This window comes from Myotis brandtii, unplaced genomic scaffold, assembly GCF_000412655.1.
Source record: "Myotis brandtii unplaced genomic scaffold, ASM41265v1 scaffold728, whole genome shotgun sequence".
NCBI lineage: Eukaryota > Metazoa > Chordata > Mammalia > Chiroptera > Vespertilionidae > Myotis > Myotis brandtii.
Window position 1 is genome coordinate 733,823 of NW_005370875.1, and position 5,257 is coordinate 739,079.

A 5,257-nucleotide genomic window follows, 5' to 3' on the forward strand; every position below is an offset into this window, starting at 1 on the left:
GTTCCTTTTTCTCCACATCCTCTCCAGCACTTGTCGTTTGTTGATTTGTTGATGATAGCCATTCTGACAGGTGTGAGATGATACCTCATTGTTGTTTTGATTTGCATCTCTCGGATGATTAGTGACTTTGAGCATGTTTTCATATATCTCTTGGCTTTCTGAATGAAGGATATTTTTTTCATTGATATTTAGAGAGAGTGGAAGGGAGGAGCGGGAGGAGAGAGAAGGAGAGAAACACCGATGTGAAAGATAAAAGAATTGGTTGCCTTCCGCAAACGGCCCCAGTTGGGGAACCAGGAATTGAAGTTGCAACTGAGGTTCTCACCCTTGACTGGGAATTGAACCCGTGACCCTTCAATCTGGGGGTTGATGATCCAACCATGAGCCAAGTCGGCCAGAGCATGGGAGATTTTCATTTCCTCCTGCAGCCAAGGAGTCAACATTTCTCACTCTCCTGTGATTCTTACCAATGTTTCTTACTCTCCACATCAGCACTGTACGATTAGTTAACCCAAACTTCCAGTTGTGTACTGGGCCTAACTGTTAACTACATCAGCCCTGCCAAATGCCCAGTTAGCTGAGGCAGGATGCTTTGGTGGGGCTCAACATGAGGGTATGTATCTGTTCCCAAGCCCGTTCTCCCATCCTGCCTAGTTCTCACTTTCTCTCTTATTTATGGTCTTAGGGCAACTATCTCCTCTCCTGTGGCTGCCAACCTCTCAAAGTAATGTCAATGATGAGCAATTACAGCTGCAGCCGTGGAATGGAGGGAATAAAGCTTTGTATCTTAATACCTTTGATTTCATTTCTTTCCTGATGTTTGAGCAAAGGCACTGCATTTTCATTTTGTATGGATCCTACAAATCATCAAGCTAGTCCTGAGAGGAGGAACAGGTGTATTTTGGTTAGGGAGGAAAGTCTAGTTTAGAATACACTGAACTTGAGGAGTCCCTGGCACATCCTGGAGGAGGGTGTGGTTTTCAGTCCTGAGCTGAAGATGGAAGCTTGGCAGGTTCCCGCTGAAAGGGGTCTGGGATGCAATGGTGGGAAGCCCTGAATGAGGTGGAGGACACTAAAATTGGGACCTGGTTACACGTCACCTGATTGGACGTCAGATAGGCCTGGTGTCAAAGCTCACCTCTGTCAGTTACTAGATGAAGACTGGAGGCAGGTTTCTTAATCTTCAAGTTTACTGATCTGTAACATGAATTCGACATGCCTTTGCACATGGTGGTTGCCAAGGTCAAAGGAGATAACATATCCCATGTGCTTAAACAGTTCTTAAAGGAAGCTGCTGCCATGGAACCTGAGCCCCTTGACTTTCTTCTAAGTCTCCTTCCTGTTTTTACACAGCCTCGCATCTCAATTTTCATGTCGCCCCTCTTATTTCCTTCTGTCCCAGAAGGGCCAAGGCTGTCTTGACTCCACAATTTTCTGCCTCCCCTCTGACCTTCTTATTTCTGGAATCCCCTTTTTAGACCTCCAACCTCTCCTTTACCAGTTCCTTCTGCTTTGTCCATGTACTATGCTCAGTTTTACATGTTCATAAAAATCAAAGCACCCAGAATCCTTGAGTCTCGCATATTTAACTGTTTTCAAGAGAAATCCAATCATTAGTTAGGACTTTTCTTGAAGGTCTTAGATATTCCTACACTCAGCACGCAGGAGGCAGCCGATCAAGGTTTCTCTCTCATAGATGTTTTTATATCTCTCTCCCTTCCCCTCTCTCTCTAAAATCAATAAAATCATATATATTTTTTAAAATAGAAAAGAACCCATCAAGTTCCCACAATCAAATCTATGTGTCTTTTGGCCAATGTCCCTCTGCCAGTTCTTCTCCCCTCCTGTTACAGTTGGAGGTGTTTCCCAACTCCTCCAAAGCCATCCTTCTCCCACTGACTCCCTCTGAGGAAAGGGAGACCATCAATTAGTCCTTTTTCTTGTATCTTTCATCTTCCTTTATCAACATATATTCAAACTTAGACCTTTTTCTTCTTTAGTGTAAACAATCCTGCATGAGCGTTTGCAAACACACACACACACACACACACACACACACACTCACTCCTAGTCAGGTCCACATTCCCTTATGCTTTAGTTCTTTTCTCTTATTTTTTTTTCCATTAAATTTTTATTGTTGAAAGTATTCCATATGTCCTCCATTTACTCCTTCTAACCCAACCCCTCCCCCACCACCACACCCCAAGCCTTCACCACCCTATTTTCTGTGTCCAGGGGTTAACTTTATATGCACACAAGTTCTTTTGTTGATCTCTTCCCACCGACCCACCCTCCCCCCACCTTCTCTCTGACATTCTCCAGTCGGTTCAATGCTTCTATGTCTTTGTTCAACAATTTATTTTGTTCATTAGATGCCACATATGTGTGAGATCATGTGATACTTATCTTTCTCTGATTGGCTTATTTCAGTTAGCATAATATTCTCGAGGTCCTTCCATGCTGTCCCAAAGGGTAAGAAATCCCTCTTTTTTATAGCTCCATATTATTCCATAGTATAAATGTTCCACAGCTTCCCACCCCCCCGCCCCCTCATATACTGATGGGTGCTTGGGCTGTTTCCAGATTTTAGCTATTATAAAATGTGCTGCTGTGAACATATGGGTGCATACATTCTTTCTGATTGGTGTTTCTGGTCTTAGGATATATTCCTGTACATGGGATTACTGGGTCAAATGGCAGTTCCATATTTAATTTTTTGAGGAAACTCCATATTGTTTTCCATAATGGTTGCACCAGTCTGCATTCCCACCAGCAGTGCACAAGGGTTCCTTTTTCTCTGCATCCTTTCCAGCACTTGTCGTTTGTTGATTTGTTGATGATAGCCATAAAAATTCTCTTGTTCTTTCATTTGGGAGTTTTATGTCTCCCCATTTTGGCTGCCTGTTTGGGTTTGTGACTGTGTATTAGGTAGATCTGCTATGACTCCCAATTTCCAGTGCAGGACAATGTCAGGCACTGTTTCTGACTGGCCCTGAGTGTCCTCTTTGGGGCCATCAGCAACCCAGAGCTTGTGGCTCACTCTTCTGGGGCCGGTGCCTTTGGAAAGGACCAAGATGTGCACCAGGGTCTGCTTTTCCTAGCCCTGGGCCCAGAAGGAGATAAGGCAAAGACTCAAAGCCTCCAAAGATCACCCTCTGCCTGCAGTCTGATGGTTATCAGCCTTGATTAGTCTCAGGGTATTGACCACAGGGTGGGGCGAGAGGTCTTTCAAAAGGGTGTGGCAACTGCCTTTCCCCCAGGCAAATACTGCTTGAATAGCAAAGGTCCTTGAGGAAAGGTGTCCTTCCCAGTGTGAGGGAATGGCCAAGCACAGGAAAGCAGGCTGGTTGCCCTCTGAGCTTCAATCCCAGAGCCCCCAACCCTAGATGCTCCTCACACAGCTCCAGTCCACTCTGCCTTCCTTCTGGTGGAGCCCAAGTTCAGTGGCTTCACACATAATTTTGTGTATTGGCCCTTTAAGAGAGTGCCTGCATTTCCAGCTATCTCTTGCTGGCAGACAACAACCCTGCTGCTTTTCACAGCCAGATGTTATGTGGGCACTGTTCTCAGTTCTGGTGCTCTGGCCTGGGGAGCCCAGCTTGAGGTTTAGACCGCAGAGTTATCAGTGGGACCCCCACACAGCTGAGATATCCCTCCAGGCCTTCAGCTGCTGTCTGTAGGAGCCTGTCTACCCCTTTCACATCTCTGTACTTCCTACTAGTCTCTCTATAGCTCCAATTTCTGTCCTTGGTTATCAGGGTTCTCCCCAGCTGGTCTTCAGTAGATTTTTCAGGTTGGTTTTTCTATATTTTAGTTGTATTTCCAGTTTTGTTCTTGGAGCATGTTAGTGTAGCTTCCATTTACTCCACCTCCATTTTTAAACCCCCTTCCTTTCTCTTCTTCACTACCAAAATCTTTGAAAAATGTGTTTGTATTTATAATCTCATTTTCACCTCTGTCTTCATCTTTAACTCATTCCAATTTGGATTCTGGCTTCATCACCTCAAAAATTGTTGCTGCTAAGGACATCTATGACTTCCCTATCACAAATCCAATGGACAACTTTCAGTCCTTATTTTCCTTGACCTCCCAGCAGCAATGGATCCTGAGGACCACACACTCCTTGAAAGCCTCTGTTCCTCTAAGTAACATGACATCACACTGTCCTGGTGTTCCTCCCACCTCCCTGGATGCTCTTCCTCAGGCATCTTTGTTGACTTCTCTTGGCCATTAAAATTAGGAAGGGTAAATTTCCCAAGGCTTGACATGCAAACTTTTCTTTGCATATAAATGTTAGGATCAGCTTGATCATTTATGCAAAAAAAGACAGCAATGATTTTGATAGGAATGAGTTGAATCTATAGACTGCTTTGGAAAGCATTGCTGTCTTAACAGTACTAATTCTGCCAGTCCATGAACATGGAAAGTCTTAACATTTATTTAAGTTTTATTTAAATTCTTCAACTATGTTTTATAGTTTTCAGTATACAAGTCTTGCTCTTCTTTTGTTAAAATCATTTCTAAATATTCCATTATTTTAGATGCTATTGTAAATGGAGTTGTTTTCTTAATTGCACTTTAGATTATTTATTGCTAATATGTAGAAATACAGTTGATGTTTATATATTGACCTTTTATCCTGAAAACTTGCAAGTTTATTAGTTGTAATAGCCTTTTTTTGTGTGTTCATTTCTTAGGACTTTTTCATATAATCACCAAAGCTGCAAATAGAGATAGTTTTACTTTTTCCTTTATAATCTGGAAGACTTTTATTTCATTTTCTTACCTAATTTCTCTGGTGAGAACCTCTAGTGTAAAGTTAAAAGACATGGAAAGAGTGGAGAGGTTTGTCTGTTCTTGATGTTAGAGGAAAACATGCAGTCTTTCAGCATTAAGAGTAATGTTAGTTGTGGGTTTTCATAGGTGGTCTTTATCAAGTTGAGAAAGTTTCCTTCTACTCCTAGTTAATTGAGTGTTGTTAATGTGACAAGGTATTAGGTTTTGTCAACTGCTTTTTCTGTCTATTGAGATGATTATGTAGTTTTTGTGCTTTATTCTGTTAACATGATGTATTGCACAGATTGATTTTCCTGAGTTAAACCAACTTTGTGTTCACAGGGTAAGTCCTACTTGGTCATGCTTTACAGTCTTTTTATTTTTTTTGAGTTGTTCTTTTTTTTTTGATTAATTAAATCTTTATTGTTCAGATTATTACAGTTGTTCCTCTTTTTTCCCCCATAACTCCCCTCCACCCAGT

At 42.1% G+C, this 5,257-nt stretch overlaps 1 protein-coding gene across 1 annotated transcript in view; it reads right to left on the bottom strand.

Annotated features, from left to right (window-relative positions):
• LOC102250298 (NACHT, LRR and PYD domains-containing protein 1-like) overlaps positions 1–5,257 on the bottom strand; it is a 70,165-nt gene that overhangs the window by 29,054 nt on the left and 35,854 nt on the right. The window lies entirely within an intron of this gene.